At 36.5% G+C, this 21,708-nt stretch overlaps 1 protein-coding gene and 1 long non-coding RNA gene across 2 annotated transcripts in view; one reads left to right on the top strand and one right to left on the bottom strand.

The window, feature by feature from the left end:
- The window catches only part of LOC149690168 (gamma-aminobutyric acid receptor subunit alpha-6-like), a 95,658-nt gene that overhangs the window by 59,397 nt on the left and 14,553 nt on the right, over positions 1–21,708 (bottom strand). The window lies entirely within an intron of this gene.
- On the top strand, positions 20,125–21,242 carry LOC149690169 (uncharacterized). The gene is made up of 2 exons (XR_016383638.1): positions 20,125–20,232; positions 20,401–21,242. It is a non-coding gene; the product is annotated as an uncharacterized LOC149690169 (long non-coding RNA).

Here is a 21,708-nt window from a genome sequence, read left to right as displayed (position 1 = left end):
TTTTGACAAGGAGCAGAAAGGATGTCTGAAAAATGTGAAAGTCCATCTCCACCGGAAGTCCGGAATCGAGCCCAGATTCTTTAAAGCCCGAACAGTACCATATGCTTACACCGATAAAATCGACGCGGAGCTACAACGTCTGAAGGAGGCCGGCATAATATCGCCAATACCATATGCCCAGTCAGCAGCTCCCATTGTTCCTGTCATGAAAGCCAACGGAGAAGTCAGAATATGCGGTGATTTCAAGTTGACAGCGAACCAGCAAGTCGAAACCGAAAAGTATCCGCTTCCAAGAGCTGAGGATATTTTCGCTAAACTGGCCGGATGTAAGATATTCACAAGACTCGACATGCGAGAAGCATACAGCCAATTGGAGCTAGACGACGAGTCATAAATACACAGAAAGGATTGTTTCAATACAATTACTTACCATATGGAATCTCGTCCGCATCCGCGGTGTTCCAAAAGCATATGGAGGCTCTGCTGAGGAATCAACCGGGCGTTATACCGTTTCAAGACGACATATTGCTTGGAGAACAAGACAACAAGGACCACCTGAAGAGACTGGATTCGCTGCTTCAAGTCTTCGAAGACGCGAACCTCAAACTTCGTCGCGAGAAATGCCAGTTTGCAAAAAGTTCCATCGACTTCCTGGGGTACCATTTGGACGGAGAAGGACTCCATCCTCAAACAACGAAGTTAAAAGCCATATCTGAAGCTCCGGAGCCGACGAACGTAGAGCAACTGAGAGCGTTCTTGGGCTTACTAAACTACTATGCCAAGTTCATCCCAAACTATTCCACTCAACTTACACCACTATATCGCCTACTGGAAAAAGCCTCTTGCTGGAAATGGGAGACCGAAGAAAGTCAAACCTTTGAGAAAGCCAAGAAGCTACTGACCGAATCGAATCTCTTAGTACATTTCGACCAAACCAAGGAGATACGACTCGCCGCTGACGCATCACCTGCCGGAATAGGGGTCGTTATCTCGCACAACATCGAAGGGGAGGAACGTCCTATCTCATTTGCCTCACGCACGCTCTCGCCAGCTGAAAAGAACTACTCGCAACTTGAGAAAGAGGCATTGGCGCTGATATATGGAGTCACCAAGTTTCGCGATTACCTACTGGGGCGACGCTTTACTCTACTTACCGACCATCAACCTCTGGTCAGCCTTCTCTCGGAAAACAAACCGATACCACAGATGTCTGCAGCCAGATTACAAAGATGGGCGCTAGTACTATCAGCTTACGACTATCACATCGAATACAAGAAAGGGACATTACATGGAAACGCCGACGCCTTGAGTCGCCTACCCTTACCGGTACAACACACGGAACCACCATTGCCAACGGAATACGTTCTTTTGACGGAGAGAATTGACAGCAGTCCTACAACTACTGCAACTATAAGAAGAGAAACAGAAAACGATCCACTACTGCTAAAAATTCTCGACAACGTAATGAACGGATGGAATCGTCATGACAAAGAAGCTGCGGAGATGAAACCTTACTACACCCGACGTGACGAACTATCGACTATGCAAGGCGTACTCATGATAGGACAGAGGGTAGTCATACCGAAAAATCTCCGAACTCAAATGCTACAGCAACTCCACGAAACGCACGAAGGCATCGTTCGCATGAAATCTCTGGCACGGTCTTTATGTTGGTGGCCAGGGATAGACGAAGATATCAAGGAAGTCAGCGAACAATGCACTACATGTAGATCCCACGCACCAGAACCTCCGAAAAAGTTTTCGCCATGGCCAGATCCTGCGGAACCGTGGAAAAGAGTTCATTGCGACTTCGCTGGTCCCGTGGAAGGCAAACTGTTACTGATCACTGTGGACTCTTACACAAAATGGATCGAAGTGGACATAGTAGCTTCAGCTTCAACGGAAACAGTCATCAGAGCACTAAGAAGTAAAATGGCCCGTTTCGGCATCATGACCACGCTAATAACGGACAATGCCACATGCTTTACCAGTGATCGATTCAAGGAATTCGCATCCAACAACGGAATCACGCACATGACAATCGCACCGTACCATCCGCAATCAAACGGCCAGGCCGAGAGAACCGTTCGAACCATAAAGGGATCGCTAAAGAAACTGTCTGGAGGCAGTAATGACGCTATCGACACACTTGGTGAGGGCCTGAAAACCTTCTCCAAAGGTCCACTAGAGCAGAGACTTGCTCGCATCCTGATGCGCTATAGACGTACACCTCTAAAAGGCGGAAAGTCACCTGCCGAACTCATGCTTGGGAGAAACATCGTCACATGCTTAGATCTTTGTCACCCACGCAACCAACGTGAAAACATAGAGAGACACGTCACAAATCCATCCGAATTCCAAGTCGCAGATCCTGTGTTTATACGAAACTACCATCGTGGTCCAAAATGGATTCCCGGCGTAATTGACAGACGAATAGGCAAAATGATGTACCAAGTGACCAGTGGCCATCTAACTCTTCGCAAACATCAGAATCAACTTAGAAAGCGGCACGCCACACCAGGAGACAGATCAAGGACATCAAAACCTCCAACACCTACGTGCCTTGAAGACGACTGGTTCCCCATATCATCGCAGATAACAAGTAACGCACCTGGTCCAGAAACCTCGCTCTCATCCAAGGACGCAAGCCGGCCGACATCGCCAATCACAGAAGCTCCGAAAGACGCACCTCGACGATCAACGCGACAACGCAAACTCGTTGAAAAATTAGGAACATAAAAAAAAAAGGAGAAAGTGATGTCGTGTTCGCATAAAAAACATTACCCTAATCTGACCTATTATTGTTATCTAATCTATTATTGACCTACCATGTAGTATATAAACTATAGTCACAATATCCAATCATGTCAGTATCCCGGTATCACTCTATCATGTTAGCTATCTTTTAATGATGTAAATCAACGACCATAATTTATGTAATAAACTATTTTAATCGTATACCAAGTCGGGTTATCGTTACTTGTTGTAAACACAACAGATATTTAATTTTATTTGCAATTAAGCGCCATGAAAAATATTGCGTATTACGATCTCGGATTAAGTCTCATGGCACAAGGTGATTAAAACATTTAGAATTATTTGTGATGATTATAATTCCATAGCCAAGGGACTATTTAAATTATAAAATAATGCAATTCTTACTATTATAATCAAGCATTAAATTAGGTTACCTACAAAACATCTAGTACAGATTAACTTTTTTCAGGGTCAGCGATACTGGCAAATTCGGAGCGATTTTCGGGTTGGATTAAATGTGATAATGTCGATAACGTTCTTTCTCCGCGCGGATTTCACTCTTTACAATAATTATTTTTTATTAAAAAACTTTTTAAGGTTCTGCGTTATGACGAAGTCATATTTAAAAAAATCATTTCTTTGGCCTAATATAGTTAAGGTCAAAGGTTGCCATATACAATGCCAACGTCTAAATTTAACGGATAATTGTGCGCATAGCTCGGAATGCAAAATATATAGAAAATATTAACATTCCAACATAAAAAAGTTTCCAAACCTATTTTCAAACTGATGAACAAAAAATGCTATCGATTGTATGTACCTATCTATGCATGGGAGTTGCGCTTCAGGTAAAAGCATGTATATTTGTTAAGTCTTTTCAGCATTATTTTATCATCATGTATCTTTAATTAGAGTATCAATAGACCGAGTAGCGTCAATAGGTCAAAAAAGATGTCAACGCTCTATTTTTTTTTTAGCAAGAAATGTGAAACGCGCCATGCTTCCGCTGATTGCCTATATGTGGCGCTATTAGTCTCTCCAACTCAGTCGCGAATCAGGTTCTATGAACCACGCGAGCATATACCGTTTAAAATAGCGCCACCTATAGCCAATAAGTGGTAGGTAACGTGACGAGTTCCACATTTCATATCCCAGAAAACGGGACTTTGACGTCATTTTGGGCCAAGTGACTCTACTCTTTCTATTGATACTCAATAGCCAAATAAAAGTACTCTGAAGTTTACATCTAATTATGGGCTTTTATTCACTTAATTTTTATACGGAATGGACTTCAGAAAGCACTGATGGTTCCTCTATATTTAGGCTGGTCATTTCTCAAAAGAGGAGTGTGTAAAGGAAGGGAGCAATTTGGCCGTAAGCGCTCGACCATTTGTTCCGTCAGCTGACTCGAAATTCCCCTTAAAATACGGAGCGACGGCTAGATATAAAGGAAACTATCCGATTACCTCATTTTAGATCTCCAGGCATTAGACCTTCGCGCCGGTTAAGCCCTTTGTTATCGAAGTTAAATAAGATTAATGTAGTGTATGATGGCGAAAAATAAAGGTATATACGGAGATTGTGGTGTGGTGCATGAAGCCATGCACTTTCTATATTAACTCATAATTCGAGCTATATGAAATATAACGTGACTTTATAATATGACGCCATATTTTTATTCATAATCAAAATTTATATCGTGATCATAAAAGGTGGATAAGACTTTCCAAATATTTTGTAAATAACAGTTAATGCAATTCATTTTCTAAATCCACAGAATCATAAATTGCGTGTTCTAATGGTTATAGCGTATAGTGTAGCCTGTACACTGAAACATCTCATAAGCCGTATTGATTTTCAACTATTTATAAATTTACAATAACCCTACTTGTCTAAAAATAATTTTAGTAAAAAGTCTAAAGTGAAATGTAAAATTCTATGTGAAAGTGGTTATGCCTCGTCACAATTCATTACCGAATTAATATCAATCAGTAACACCAGGGAAGGTTTTAGAATTGAGTTGTTTCGGTTCCTCAAGGTTGGGTGCGCGAACCCCTTGCCATTAAGCCTAAAAAGAACGTCCTATTGCATTTCAAAGTTGTGAAAACATTATCATGCCCATATTTCTTATGGGTGTGCTAAAACTATTTAGTGTTTAGTAAATGATAAAAATCTTTAACATATTTCAAGACAATGAATAAAGAATGGTTAAAAAACATTTATATTGAATTTTTAACTGAGTATATAAACGAAGTTTCAGTAACTTGTCTGGACTTCAATTAAAAATCATTCTTAGCGAGAATCTAGTACTTATGATCAATTTCACTAAACATATATAGCGTGTAAAAGGAATTCCGGAGAAACGGTGATCAGTCAGTTCGTGAGAAAATTCAACAATTATGAAATATAGGCATAAAAAGAACACCGAACCCTAAAAACTATTTTCCTGGTCTCTAAAATAACAAAACCATTAATTTGCTCACATTTTGCAGTTTTGTGGTTGTAGTTATATTTATTTAAAAATAAGAGCTCATTCTTTTAATAGAGTAAATAGAGCGTAAAACTAAAAGTGTTTGCCAGTTAGGTGTGAGACAGCAAATTTGTTACCTTTCCTTTCCTCGCATATGGCATTTCGCAATTAAGTTAAGTCAAATCTTCAATCTGACGTGGCATTTATAAAAGTATTAATTCCACTCCTGTTTAAAACTGTACGAAACTAGGGAATTTGAACTCTCAGATTTAGAACGAGAAAAAAAAACTAGGCCTAGGCGAATACAAAAATTCTCGTAATGTAAAGGGGATAGGTGTGCTCGCGGTACATCTTTGTACAACCCGAGAAATATCACGTGATGTTTGTATCAGATGTTCTGCAAGTTAAGAGTTAGTTCCGCGTCTTTATTAAGAATACTACATTCGCAGTGAGAGAGAAGGAGAAAAAGATAAGAAAAAGATCTCGAGAATCAAAGAAAAAGTGAGTAGAAAACGTAAAAAATAAAACTTAGAGGTAAGAAAAAAAAACTGATCTGGAAGCGATTCAAAAGAGTATTTTTGGGGTTTTGTGCAAGTTTTGCGGGGGAGATACTGGTGCCAAGAAACACGGTAATTGGCGTGCCCCGTTCAGATCCGTATATACTGCGAGCATCTTTTTGACTATAGCTACATCATCTTTGCTTGTTGCATTTTAGAAAGAGAACTCTCTCTCTCTCTCTCTTACATAACATCGCATCCCTTCCGAATATACACTCATCTTTCCACGACTCGTCTGATTTCCCTTGCTACTCAGGACTGCAAGTGGAAGCAGACGAAAAGATTTCAAGTGCTTCCGCGAGAAATTGCGCGTGAAATGTCATTGATCTCTAATGAAAACGTCCATATTCAGTTAATGAATCATTCGTTTTTGATAAAAGTACGTCATAACTGCTATCACGTTGTACATTTAATGTTATATTGTTTTAAGAACTTTTAAGAGGGAAGAACAAGCTGAGAAGCATAAGTTATTTTTGGTAACATAACATTAATCTAACTTTGCCACAACCACGCTTCTCTAATATCATAAGTTCATTAGATATGTTCCAAAAGTGTGACACTACCTATACTTCGTAATGCTAGAGACTTACTAAGAGCTGGTTCGAGACCGACGCGTGAATTGACTAAACTCGGTTTTGCAGTCCATCTTCCTATTTAGTCTGTACTAAGCCTTTGACAGCGCCTCACCAGGCGACGCTTTATTAGAATCTATGACCTACGTCACTTCATGACCAACTTTTGGAACATATCACATGAACTTATGCTCATATTTATACGAATCACGACTTTCTAAAGCTTGAAACTTGAAACTTTTACGTTAATACACGATGGCTGGAGTAAAAGATTTGCCAGTATGTTTTATACAAATTCTCTAACATTTCTGGTGTCGCATCTACACTTACATTTTGAATATGAAAGTCTCTCACGTTAGCTCCGATAAATAAACTCGGTATACATTTTCAATAAGATACCTTAAATATGCATAAATTTGTACACTACCTAACGCCAACATTTTCCTATCGCAAATCTTTCTCGTGTTTGCTGACACAAATTGAAGAAAGCTAAATTAACTTATCTTAAAAGAAAAACGATGAAAATGCGATCATATCGATGATGGATGGTACCCGATGCAAGTCTATATAATATAATATTAACAATTATTTCGAACGATATTAGGTAGAATTACGACTAGAGTTACGTATACTGAACTGATATCCTAAGTTCGTAGCCCTAAAATGCAAAAATAGGTATAATTGAGGGCTTATAGTGCCGGAATTAATTAAATCAGATTGCAGGTCCATATTTGATCGAAATCTACAGGCCTATCCGCAAATCAGAACCATGATTTTTTTCTTTGGTTTAGTGAGGTTACGGTTAGAGATAGACATGTTACCAGGATTTAGTTTTGTGTCCGTAAAATCCGGAACAATTAGAACAACTTCAACGAGAAATACACCGCCACGAGACGCTAATCTACGTTTTAATAAGGATGTTAGTTCACCTAAGATAATCATACTTATGGTGAATATGACATTCTTACGCTCTCAGCCCCCATATTTGCAACTTCGAAGAATTTAAATATACTTAAATATGAGCGTCGAGCCTTTATGTAAGGCGACACGCTTCACTTAAGTTATACTAATATTAACACCATTTTGAAAACAGAAGATTTTGGCAAGAAACGCAAAATGACATTATTTAAGAATTTTTTGTTTTGACTAATATTTTTTTAAAGAAATGTCTTTTTCTTAGCTTTGGGGTATTCGCAAGGCTGGCTTTTTGGGAAGGGGACGCATCTGTAATGTAAAATGAATTTATCACGGGCAAAAGTTTTGACAACTTGACGGTTGTTATCCTACTGGGGAATTTGCTCCTGGATTTGAATAATGTATCAGTAATTCCCTCAGGTAGTTCTTACACACATAACTTTTTTCTCTATTTACTTTTATGTATAACAAGCGTTATGAAAAAGGACTTCAAAATTCAGTTCGATTTTACAGTACAGTCAAAGCTACGCTAATGCGTTTCTTACGATCATAGAACTATATTATATCTAACATTAGTAACAGAGGAAAACGTGGTGGGATGTTTTTACCTTGATAGAGCGCGGGTAAGCCCATTCACGCCCAAAATTTCTTATCTTTACGTGCTCAAATATATTGAACATGGATTTATGAACAAAAAATAAACTAAAACAGAGAGTTTATCTAACAGATTATGTATGCATATAGTTGAAGGACTTAACCAAATTTTATGGTTTGCCTTTATATTACCAAAAGTTTATAAGTTATGTTCAATAAGTATAACACTAACTATACTTCGTAATGATAAAGACTTAATGAAAGCTAGTTCGAGAACGACACGAGAATTGACTACACTCGGTTTAGCAGTCCCTCTTCCTACGTCACTTCATGACAAGCTGTCAGTAACCAGTGACAACCTTATGGAACATTTCACATGAACTTGTGATATAACGCAAATAAGTTCCTGAACTGCACACTGTTCAGCCAACCACACTTCACGAACACTATTTTCTTCTATACGTTTTTGTAAATTAATTAGCACTGTTCGTTTAACCGCCTCAATGTTTCATGTATTGTTGAACAAAAAAGAACATTTTTGATGGTTATCTTTCTAAATTTTACGTAGGGATCTACTTCGTCAAAGAATAACACATGTAATAGGTTTCATCAAAAAGCCATAAAAATTTAGAACTTATGAATAGCAACAGCACTTTTTCATGCCCTCATAATAAAAACCTTTGCACTGGGTCGCTATAAGTGTTTGCAGCTCTAAGCTCATCTAGTTTGCACCGAGGTACATATTAAGTCCGATTAGCTTAAATTTTCAGAACACTTTTTCTTGGACTGCCGTTCTGTCCGTTTTTTTATGCTTTGCTATTCCGATTTTGTTGTTTGCGTGACGATGAGGTTAATTATTAATTATTTATTCTGAACGTTTCCGTGGGATAATTTCAACGTTTCTTTATTTGAATTAGCAGTTTCTTTGACTGCTATTCCACGCGAACGATGTCTCTAATCTATAATATTTTCAACTTTACTTAACGCTTAAAATTAATGTTTAACTCAAATCACGCAATGCAATTCCTATTATAAAAAAAGAACAACTTCAGAACCAATTGGAATTACAAAGGAAGTCTCGCATTAGGAAAGCGAGGCATATAATTTGGCTCTCAAGCGAAGGCAGGGAGGGAATCGGGATGGCAATCGCTTTTAACTCTTTCTCCTTCACTTAACTGCTATAGATGGTATAACCAAGGCTTAGCGTATATTCGATATTCTTTTTTTTTCCGTAGGCACAGCTTTTCCCTTTCTACCATCCCGCAGCGGAAAGAATAGTGATGACGTATAAAACTGTCGATTGCAGCTGACAATCCAGGCGTTGATTCGCCCACCCGTATCCTCCGTCAGACGCCCAAGCAAGGCCCAGCCCGGCCCACCTCTCCTTTGAATCCAGCCTCCCAAAAATCGTTGCTTTCCCGTTCATCTCTTTGCCCATATAATATGGAAGATGAGATGATAAACTCGAGGAAAACGTTAAATGTAATTTTAACCTTTGGTTCTTGGTACCAGTGAGCATAAATAGACGGAGACCCCCTTCACCCTTTCAAAAAGGTACTGGCCCAGTCCTTGAGAAATTTGTTTAGAACTGGACTTTCTCCATGGTTTCCTGCTTAAAAGGATTAGTTTCCGTTTTTGAGGAAGTGGAGGGTATATCTTAATCTTGTTCTCTTAAGTTCAATCGTAATTCACTATTAGAAATCAGCATTTTAAGGAAGGACCTCAAATAACAAATGGAAACAGTATCTGCTGCTGCTTTCCATTGCAAGTCTTGAGACAAACTAACGCAGCGAGACGCGCTTGGCCACAGTTTCCATTCCTTACTTTTATTTTCTTTGTTTTGTTTGCAAATCCATCAGCAGCGCAACGCGTTTCACAAAAACTTTGTTTACAAGCTTCTTCTTTCCCAAAGGCTCCCAGGCTAGGTAGATTTGTTTGCTAAAAAAAAACCACGACAAATGTAAGAGTACTAAGGGAAAAGATGTCGTTAACTGGGAAAAGTTGCTGAGAGTAAAAATATTGTAAGTTTGCAAATAGATAGTTTAAGAAATTGATAAACAAAAAAATCAAGGATGTTATACTGATGCCGTAACATGTTGTTCAAACACATTTTGAATAACAGGTTCTACCAAAAATAAAACTGATATTGAACACACATGCCTACGGTAAAACCAGGACATACAGGTTACAATGGTATACTTTGTTCAACATGAAGTTGTGGAAAATGGTAAAGAAAATAGATTTCAATTATAACAATTGAGAGGTGACGATCATTTAATCGCAGCACCTTTTTGGTAGATATTATGAGATCAAAATTAAACATATCACCCTCATAATAAGAAAATTTACTGAATTGACTGGTTTGTGGGTAAGTCAGTCATATTTCAGCGATTGTCAATATAATAACTTTGTGATGAAACAAATGAAAAAGTACACTATGATCACAAAGTAACTCCTATTAAAGGAAACCTAACTTAATATAAGGGGTTCGATCATATACCCAAATGGCTTCCGAATCTACACTTAAAAGTTTAAATATGAGCCTATTTGGTTACCATAACTACATTCCAACAATCTCATCTTAAGGGATAGGCAATCGTTCTATACCGCCTTCACATCCCCAATCCTCTGGCATCTCTCTTCAGTCTCTCTCTCTCCTCTTCCAGAGCGCGGAACTCATCTCTGGTAAGTGCTGGAAAATTATAAGTCTCGGGGTACGTCGAGGCTTACCGTTACACTTTGTCAAAGTTCGACTAATATTGGATACCAGCGGCAGATACTAGCCATAAGGATGGATATAGACCTATAAATGGCCGAGAAGGGATGGGATGGGGAACTAGCTTTACCTTAACATTTCATACTTTCAGTGGGGTACAAAGAGGTTTTGGGAGTTGATTTATAAGAGGCCATTCTCGCCCTCCACTATACGTTATACGTGCTAGAATTTATAGTTTCTTATTTATACCTACAGGCTTAAGAGAGGGAACCGAATATAACGGTGGTTATACATCTTATCATTGCCTGATTTTCAACTAAAAGTATAAAGTGAAAAATTGTTTAAAGTTAATTGTATCGCGGGAAGTTCATAAGAAAATGTTCGCTTCAATAATGGAGTAGATCATGAAACATGGTATTCTAAAGAATATAAGGATTGAAGGATACTTTTTAACATAGAAGTAGTGAAAGTGTATAAGTGGAAACTATTTCCGGTGCTTTGACTTCATTGTTATCTTCACTGGGACTAACTAATATGCAGAATATGTGAAAGTCGGAATTGCTAAAAATAGTGTAATTCGTACTATAAAATAATGAATGAATTTTGAAAATTACAAAAGATAAAGAACCTGGGAACTTTTAAACTTTTTAACAATTTTGCAAACTTATCGAATTTTGAACCGTATAATACAAGTGTTTTGTCAGTCTGAACAGCTGAACTACTGAATCTTATTTTCCATGAACACAGTTCAGAACTAAGTAATTTAACAACTTTTAGATTCTATTGAAGCAGAATCCGTTAATTTACCAAAATTTAGACATTATTAGGACATGGTTCTGAATTCGATAATTGAGCAAAATTTAAACATAGGGCATAGTTCAGAGTTCAGTAATTGAGCAAAATTTAAACATAGGGCATAGTTCAGAGTTCAGTAATTGAGCAAAATTAAAACATAGGGCATAGTTCAGAGTTCAGTAATTGAGCAAAATTTAAACATAGGGCATAGTTCAGAGTTCAGTAATTGAGCAAAATTTAAACATAGGGCATAGTTCAGAGTTCAGTAATTGAGCAAAATTTGAACATAGGGCATAGTTCAGAGTTCAGTAATTGAGCAAAATTTGAACATAGGGCATAGTTCAGAGTTCAGTAATTGAGCAAAATTTGAACATAGGGCATAGTTCAGAGTTCAGTAATTGAGCAAAATTTGAACATAGGGCATAGTTCAGAGTTCAGTAATTGAGCAAAATTTATACATTATTAGATCATTGTAGAATTTTACAAATTTTTGTAATTCAGAATCGTCATTTTGTGCAGCTTAATTAGTTACGTACACACGTAGCATATTTTCAAACAACCAGAAATTCCGTGCCTTAACGATAAATCAGACGACATCTCATTTAATGAGAGACTTTTTGATTCAGTCAGTCACAGATAACCGGATGTAGAAACCACAAAATAATATAGCTTTGCCTTCCACACCTATATGTAAAATTCTCTCTGGTTTAAAATACACTAGAGATTTTTATCATTAACTGTAGCACAAACCTATTTATACAGAGTCATGTTGCTTTACTTTTTTTCACGCATAACCATTTAAATTTAGTACAAATATCGGTAGCAAAGAGCGGGAGGGAACTTCGCTAGTTCTTAATATACTCTCTGACGTTCCTTCGTTTTATATTTGTTTCAAGCCGATAGACCAGAGGTAAAGCTTTTAACAGTGAGTGGAGGGATCGGGGATTTGGAGAAATATGCGAACTGCTCCCGACACTAAAAATTGGTTTGGGGAGTTATTTATGATTTAAAGAAAGCAAACTTTAGTCGTCATTATTGGTTCGAAGCTTGAGAGGCGAATTTTTAAGCTTAGAGAAGATGATTTTTCGAAGAAAAAATAATACTTTTAAGTGAGGAGAAATTGTTTTCAACGATAAAAGAAAGAAGCATTTCAAGAAAAATTTTGCGATATTATTGAAGGTTCATATATTGAAGTAGTTACTGAAATTAATTTTTTTTCTTTCAGTCATTTAAGAGAAGTTTTCGCAATATATTTTTTGCTTTAAAATCCATATGAGTTTATTTGAACACATATTAACTTTTCAAATTAAGAGAAAATTTTAGCTTAAATCTTAATTGCCTTTAACAAACATAGTTTCTTGATGCCTTTAAAGAAATTACAGTGCAGAATTTCTAGGTTTGCTACAAGTTTCCGGTACCTGTTTGTTTGAGTCAATTTCTAAACTTGTAGTAATGCATCATAAGTTCCTAAGATGTGTTCCATAAGTTTGTCACTGGTTACTGAGAGCTTGCCATGAAGTGACGTAGGTGAAACGTCATAGATTATCGTAAAGCGACGCCTGTTGAGGCGCCGTCAAAGGCTTGGTACAGACTAAATAGGATGATGATCTGCAAATCCGAGTGTAGTCAATTCTCCCGTTGTTCTCTGGCATTACGAAGTGTAGGAAGTGTCATACTTTTGGAACATATCTTATGAACTTATGATACGTATAGATCTGGTACAATCCTGAAATAATTTCGTAATACCAAGTGTACTCCGTTGTGCACCTGCCCGAAGAGGGATTTACTTCTTGACGCAATACCAAGCGTCAAATAGCGCATAGTTTGGCGGGGACTACCTCCGGCACATGCGGTTGGATTTTGGAATCAAGCGTGTATTCCTCAAATTCTTTTTAAGGTTGAATCGAGGTAACCTTTATAGCGAAATACACCGAGATAGAAAAAGAAGGTCTCGAGCTTCCGCCATGAATGCGAAGAAACCTTTGCTAAAGAAATAACTAACATTTCTAGCTGCGGAGAGAAAAGAAATAAAGGACGGTTTTCATGATACCGATTTATGAAGTGAAAACACCGCTTTCCTGCCACTAAAATATGTCTTTGCAACGGCAAGGGAAATCGGTGTGCCGAAGCAGAACATTTATGTCCAGATCAACCTTAATACGGTCTTAATTGAAGTCTGCTCAATCTTCCGCTTGTTTACACTAGAATAGAGCTATCTAAGTTGTGACGTCAGTGCCTAGATAAAATGTCACGGGCTCACCTTGGCAGTGGGCGGCCATGTTTGGTACCGATTTAGTTCTATGGGCGAATAGCATGGGTGACGTCACACTAAGGCTTCTGAGATATCTCTACTCTCAAGGAATAAATAAATGTCGTCTGCTTTAGGCCATGGGTGAAATGAACAATATACTATTCTACTTATGTATAGAGACGTTTCATCATTTTTTAACATTTTGGCTGCTGAAAATTAGGACTCGTTCCCTGTCCCGCAAAAAGATACTTTTCGTTTCGACCGGAGGAAAGTTTTCCGCTGGCGGCAAGTTTCCGCTCCGTTTTGCCAAAATATCAGCTTCGTGAAAACCAGGCTTAAGGGGTACGGGCAATTAGATTCCAACACAAAAAAGTCATTTATATTTTCTCGCTTGGTTTATACTGTCTTCTGGGTTGGCAGCGGGAGTAAAATAGGAAATAGGCCCAGACAATACAGTCAATCCCATCGTGCCTCATTCTTTAACTTGTTCATCTTAAAGGGAGATTAAAACCTTAATTTTTTTTCTTCAAAGGCATTTAACGAATTATATCGTGAAAGTTTTCAGTGACAATATTGAAATGCTATTGTACTTCGACCAACAGTAATGATATCAATTGAATCATAAGTTTATAAGGTATGTTCCAGAAGTATGACACTTCCTATGTTTCGGAATGCTAGAGACTTAATGAGAGCTAGTTCGAGAACGACAAGCGAGAATTGACTACACTCGGTTAATTTTGCAGTCTATCTTCCTATTTAGTCTGTACTAAGCCTTTGACAGCGGCTCACCAGGCGTCGTTTCACGAGAATCTATGACGTTTCGCCTACATCACTTCATGACAAGCTCCAGTCTTATGAACTTATGATTTGTGTTACATATAATAGTTAAAAATGCGTGATAACAAATAAACAGTGAGAAAACAGAACTGAATTAACATTATTATTAAAGGGAAGGTAACACGTTCATCAACTAAAGCGATGGATGGTTATAACTTAAGGGTTTAAAACACCCTCCCTTTATAAACACCACAACGGAAGCAACCGTGGCGGGCGTTGGCGGCTATAGGTCGGATCTTCGCGAGTCAGAGTGGGGTACCTGAATTTTCCATTGTCTTAATCGTGCGAACTGACAATTCTAGAGTACGCGATTTTCTAACAAGTACATACGCTAGGAATGTGGAGAGACTCCGAAGACTTTTTCCCATTTGCCTTCTCCATCTAACCTCTCCTCCCATTTTCCTCCCAAACTCTATAACCGAGTTAGAAAACTCTCGTGTCTTCTTCAAGAAAACAAAAAGGAATTGCAGCGGGGTACATGTTTCTTCACGTTTCTGGCAACAACTTCAAACCAGAACCAACATCTTTTTCGCGTTTTCCGAGAGTTACCCGAAGAGGGGGTAACCACTTTTTGTTTTAACAAAATAAACGGCTATAAAGCCCATTCAGGCTAGAGTAAATCTAGCGTTCCAATCGGTCGTCTTAATTGTTAATTTCTGTACGTTCATTTCCCTGTTCAGAAGTGAGAGCAGACGATTTTAATGGAATCGCATATATAGAATATGTTGATTTTTCAACCAAGACGCTCCAGGAATCCTAAAACTTCATATTTTGCCTGCTAATCATAGCCCACTCTATCATGCGCAGTAAGGCATAATCGAGTAAGCTATGGCTAACGAGTTGCTTACATCTCGACACTGGACGAGAAAATTTAAAATTGACACGTATGAACATTCTAATTAAGCTAGCAAAGTGACTTCACCAACGTGAACATATGATTTTAGTCCAGTTTTTATATTTACGTTTTGGGATCTGAAAGACTGGTCAGTTCATACAATAACCTTTCATATCTCTATATACTTCCTAATCTTAAATATTCGTGAGCTTGGTTAAATATCCTATGCTTTCTTTACAATGAAGGCTTTGTGTTACACTTCTTTTGGGTAAAAAATTGAATGAATTATAAAGTCACTGTTATTCTTTAAACGATTTGGAGATTGTTATAACATATCCCTCAAATTATTATTTTATATCTTTTTAAAAAAGATTGAAAAAAAAAAAATCAAAATTAAAGGACACTTTAACTAAGTATACTTTCACCAATTCATGTAATTTTATGCAAATATGCCTCTGAATTTCGTTTAAAACAAAGAAATCTCAAGAAATCTTTTTTTTTTTTAATTTTTTCAAAAAGTTTGGAAAATCTTGAAACCGTTCCATTAGTTAATCCATGGAAATTAAAGGAACCTAAAGTTTAATTCATGGAAATTAAATAAACCTAAACTGAAGACGATTGAATGATTAATCCATGGAAATTAAAGGAAACCAAACAAAGATGATTGAGGGATTAATCCATGGTAATTTAATGAAGATAAATAAAGATGATTGAAGGATTAATCCATGGCAATTAAATGAAAATAAATAAAGATGATTGAAGGATTAAGCCATGGTAATTAAATAAAAATAAATAAAGATGATTGAAGGATTAAGCCATGGAAATTAAATGAAAGTAAATAAAGATGATTGAGGGATTAACCCATGGAAATTAAATGAAAATAAATAAAGATGATTGAAGGATTAATCCGTGGTAATTAAATGAAAATAAATAAAGATGATTGAGGGATTAATCCGTGGTAATTAAATGAAAATAAATAAAGATGATTGAGGGATTAATCCGTTGTAATTAAATGAAAATAAATAAAGATGATTGAAGGATTAATCCGTTGTAATTAAATTAAAATAAATAAAGATGATTGAAGGATTAATCCGTGGTAATTAAATGAAAATAAATAAAGATGATTGAAGGATTAATCCGTGGTAATTAAATGAAAATAAATAAAGATGATTGAAGGATTAATCCGTGGTAATTAAATGAAAATAAATAAAAGATGATTGAAGGATTAATCCATGGTAATTAAATGAAAATAAATAAAAGATGATTGAGGGATTAACCCGTGGTAATTAAATGAAATTAAACTCAACACGGTTGAAGGATTAATCCGTGGTAATTAAATGAAATTAAACTCAACACGGTTGAAGGATTAATTCATGGTAATTAAATGAAATTAAACTCAACACGGTTGAAGGATTAATCCGTGGTAATTAAATGAAATTAAAATCAACACGGTTGAAGGATTAATCCGTGGTAATTAAATGAAATTAAACTCAACACGGTTGAAGGATTAATTCATGGTAAATAAATGAAATTAAACTCAACACGGTTGAAGGATTAATTCATGGTAAATAAATGAAATTAAACTCAACACGGTTGAAGGATTAATCCATGGTAAATAAATGAAATTAAACTCAACACGGTTGAAGGATTAATCCATGGTAAATAAATGAAATTAAACTCAACACGGTTGAAGGAATTATCTATGTAAATTAAAGGAATCTAGACTGAAGACGATTGAAGGATTAATCCATGGATATTGAAGTGAACTAAACTCAAGACAAATATCTATTAGGAGATTATCCTTGAAGAATAAGTCTGAAATTTCAAAAATGTCAATTGACATTTTAAAATGTTTTGAATTAGGATTTTCGATATCTGTAACTTCTTACACTTCAAAATCACAACAATTTCAGTCCGTTGCACGACGTTTCCGAAGTGGCTTCTCCCTCGGTTTGTGAGGCGAATGCAAGACCCAGAAAAAAAAGAACGTGCCATTATTTTTTCTGGTTCTATCGCGTGGATGGTCTATTTTAACCCTCTCGGAAATGGGAACTACACGAAGAGCTCTCTGGAGTCCTTTTCTTCTTCTTTTATTTTCTTGCCTGCTTTTTATCAGAATCTGAGCGTGATGCTGGCAATATTATGTTTGAGGATCGAGGAGGACTTTGGGGGTTTAATTTAGAGGTTCCTGAAGATGCTATCGACGAACGCGAGGTCCCGGCGTGGCAATGTACCGTATATTAACGTATACTTAACAAAGTATCTTTTGTCATTCATTTAACGAGGGTTTACCCCGGGCGTACACACATTTCAATTGGTTTGTTTGTTTAATTAAAAAACAATGAGTATAGTTATATTTTTTGTCGTTTTTTAAGGAGGTTGCCGGGTTTGTAGATTTCACGCGCTACAGGTTTAGGAGAATGGTTAACTTAAGCTATTTTAGGAATGTTAGTTAGTCATAGAGTTAATTTAGACTAGTAGCAATGAATTCCTACGTTACTCATATGCAGTTACCTTTAACATCGTTAAAATGCACGTAGTTTTACAAACTGAGAAATTACACGTCTACGAAATCTATGTTAATTGCACTTGTCATAGACAAGGGATTAAATTCAAAAACCCGCTTAATTAAACCCATCACTAAACTCTTCAATTTCGATTCATTTAAATGCTAAAATAATTAGGTTATTTATTGTTTCAACTTGAAAAGTATTATTTAATAATATTTATTGTTTCAACTTCAGAAGTATTATTTAATAAAATTCATTCTATTGATTCAACTTGAAAAGTATTATTTATTATTTTCACTAAAAACTTTATAAACTTTCTTTACTAAGCAGTGAATTTTGAATGACAATTTGTACGAGTCACGAAACTGCTAAATATAAAAAACCCAATAAAGCCCAGTAAAACCCAAAAAAGCCCCAATAAAACCCGATGGGCAGGGTATTTTTGAAGTATGTCAAATACACGAATAGAAATCGGTGCATATTTTGGTGTCAAAGGCAATTTAGATTTAATGTGAAAAGAAGTTAGGTAAAATTTAATAATAAATAAATAAAATTCATAAGTTTGAAAATAAATGCAGAAAAACACTTTCGAAAAAAAAGGTTTTGAAACTGTCACGCTTCTTTTAGCTAAATCCATTCACAATATTGTTAATTCGTTCTTTTGAAATCGTTAATATTTCAATCGGTTTCACGCGGATCGCAATCGCATCAATACCTCGCTATAAATTTTATCTGATACCCACGAGTTAACAATGGTGGAACTTGATCTCCTCCCCGATAGTAGTACAGTAAATCCATATAATAAACCTCTTTCTTTAGTCAGTAAAAGAACTATAGCCCTTTACGTCTCTATTCCGAGTCTTTTTAAGGTTGCAAACTTAACTTAAAAGCGGCTAGAAGTGTATTACTTAAAAGATTGGCACGTATATCTCGCGAGAAAAAACGTCACTATGTGCAGAGAGAAAATTTATCGACCTAGATCGCTGGAAATTTCCAGGCTGCCGGATCGTTTCCTCGAAGTCCCTCAGTAACTTTTACAGTTCGTAGGTCCGTGATTGGTATAACGGCATTTTTACGATTTTACACCCTTCAAAACAATATCCACAGCGACTATACAAGGTGTTTTTGATAAGTCTGCCATAGTTTCAAGGATGAGTTCTTTGTGGGTTCTTCAACATCTAGTAGCTTCCAAACATGGGCTCCATAATCAAGAAAATAGTGACAAGTGAAGTAATTAGGAATAGTGGACAAGTGAAGTAATTAGGAATAGTGACAAGTGAAGTAATTAGGAATAGTGACAAGTGAAGTAATTAGGAATAGTGACAAGTGAAGTAATTAGCTTTACTTTACCAGTGTACTCACACTTCTACCAATTTGATAAAGGTTCAAGAACGTTCTTAGATTGAAGACTGTTGATGGCTAATATCATGTCCCACCCCACATGCATGGTGATTATTTCCTTGATTTAGCTTGAAGGAGAGAGGGATGGAGTGGTAATCACCATACCCATAACGTAAAAGGCTGAGCCAATATGGGAAATAGCACAATTTCCCCTATTGCAAGAATAGTTTATTAAGCGCTTGGACTAGTTTTTAAATTCACGAAGTGGGGGTTACTGGTCCTTGCAAATCTATAGGAGAACCATTTTATTATTTCGGACACTAGGGAGGGTCACTGGTTCCAAGGACTAGTTTAAAAAATACCCTTATTTCCCAGACTGGGCTGTCCCCTCATGTACGAAGTCCTCCCAGCAAGCTCAGTGGTTCGGTAGGGTCGTATAGTACGAAAACGTAGAGGATGCCCTCTGTGTCTTAAAGAAAATCTAGTTTTCATAGAAATCCAGTGGCTCTACACGGCAACACTTAAGAATCGACTAACGAAAGCTAGGGGTGTGCGCAAGGTACGCTGGGATACTTTCATTGCTGCTGGTTGCCCATCATCATTTCCACTATACTTACAACTTTTTGCCTAGTTTTAGGGGATATTCAAAGTTTGGGAGCCTATATCTCCGTAACTATATGTTCTTTGACCAATTTCACTCAGTTTGACCCTAAAAACACACTATTTCGTTTAATTTATGGCAGACTTATCACAAACACCCTGTATAGCATAGCCGAGAAGACTCTTTGAAAATAAAAAATGCAGCTTCGTTGAACTGCGCTATAGGTTCAGAGTGTCATAGCCAACTAGATTAGATAAAGCCCGTGCATACCCAGAAATTTCTTTTCTAAACTGGCATTTTAAGAACGCCAAGAGTGGCCGCAAGGTAGCGTATTATGGACTATGAATGATGACGTACGTCGACGACGATGACGTAGTATGCGCAGAAGAGCATGAATTTTATAAACAGAGCGGCTCACCAATTTAATTTTTTTTTAACGGATGCCGTTTACTTTTCGACATAATAAACGTTAAATATACAGGTTAGAATTAATTTTAAAGTAAAAATTTGTTTATCTACGTTTTAGGTTCAAATATATATATTTTAAATACGTTAACCTAGACATCCTGAGCGAAAATTTACGATATAGTCTAGGGCCTTGGTCTTAACCTTGAATGCATTTTTATAAATGGTTTTAAATTTCTTTCAGTATTAAAAATGGTTTATTGCTTTGTTCCAACTTGTAAAAGTAATGATTGGAATAAGAAGGAAGGCCGAAGTTTCCATAGAATCCCGAAAAAGGATGTTGACAGAAAGAAGTGGCTTGTTGCAATATTTGGAGTAGATCATGATGAGAGGAACGATGAAAATTTACACAATTCATGCGCAAGAGTTTGCAGTGATCATTTTAAGCCATCTGATTTTAGCATTTCAACTACAAGAAAATCATTACTGACATTTGCTATTCCATCTGTATTTCCCAAAGCTGTCACTGAAAGCCATTCATGCGAACTAAGTAAAGAACAGACAATGGAATCTCACGAGAAAAGAAATACTCAAATAAACAGATCACCATTATCAGGAATCATCAATGAAACTAACCAAGAAAATCTTAATTTTCAATCTAATTCTAATGGAAATCCATATTTATCTCCTCCTAAGAAAAAAAAGGTCTCTCGAATTAGTACAGTGTCAAAATGTTGAAGAAAAGTCAGACTGTGATAATATTAATCAGTATTCAACTCCAAGGAAAGAAACATTAACTCCTGTGAAAGCTTCAAATAGTACAAAAGTCAGATATGCAAGTTCCTATTTTTTTTTAATATTTGTGTGATAAATAAATTTGATTGCTGTAAAGTGAGTTGAAATAGTCAAAAGCAATATTGACGTGATTAAACATTATTCCTATCAATTGCTATTATATGCAAGTTTTTTTTCAAATTTTGGTGATAAATAAATGTATTTTTCATGACTAAGTTTTAATAGTGTAAAGCAATATTTAAGTGATCAAAAATTGTTCCTATTTGAAAATAAAGCTTTGCTTTAAACCTTAATCATGAGTACTTTTTATTTAAATATATTTGGTGTTCAATTTCAATTTTCAATATAAAAATAAATTATAGGACTTACATTTATCACTTTATAGACAGCCCCTTAATAAGTTCTTGGAATTTCAACATTTATGACCGACCCCCGAAACTCATAGTCCATAACACGCCATCGAGCGACCTACCGGAGAACTAAAACTAGGCAAGGAGTATGTAAAATATCTCCCCCTCTCCAGCGGGCATGCACGGGCTTTGACTAATCTAGTTGGCTATGAGAGTGTCTTAAAACGGGTAAAGCTGTACTTTTTTTCATTCTTTTTTATTTTGCAAAAGCTTGGATTTTAACCTGAAATAGCTATAGCGTACCAGCAAGCTAGCCAAGTTAGCTATGATGTCACGGATGTCTGTTACGTGAAGTGTAGTAACTACTTCATCTCTATGACCCATTTATTCTACTTGAAACAAGGCCA

The sequence above is a fragment of the Phalangium opilio genome, unplaced genomic scaffold, assembly GCF_054372755.1.
Source record: "Phalangium opilio isolate 3A_F unplaced genomic scaffold, DU_Popi_V2 ptg000031l_1, whole genome shotgun sequence".
NCBI classification, from domain to species: domain Eukaryota; kingdom Metazoa; phylum Arthropoda; class Arachnida; order Opiliones; family Phalangiidae; genus Phalangium; species Phalangium opilio.
The sequence above is the reverse complement of the archived record's forward strand: the minus strand, read 5'-3'. Positions and strand labels throughout refer to the sequence as shown.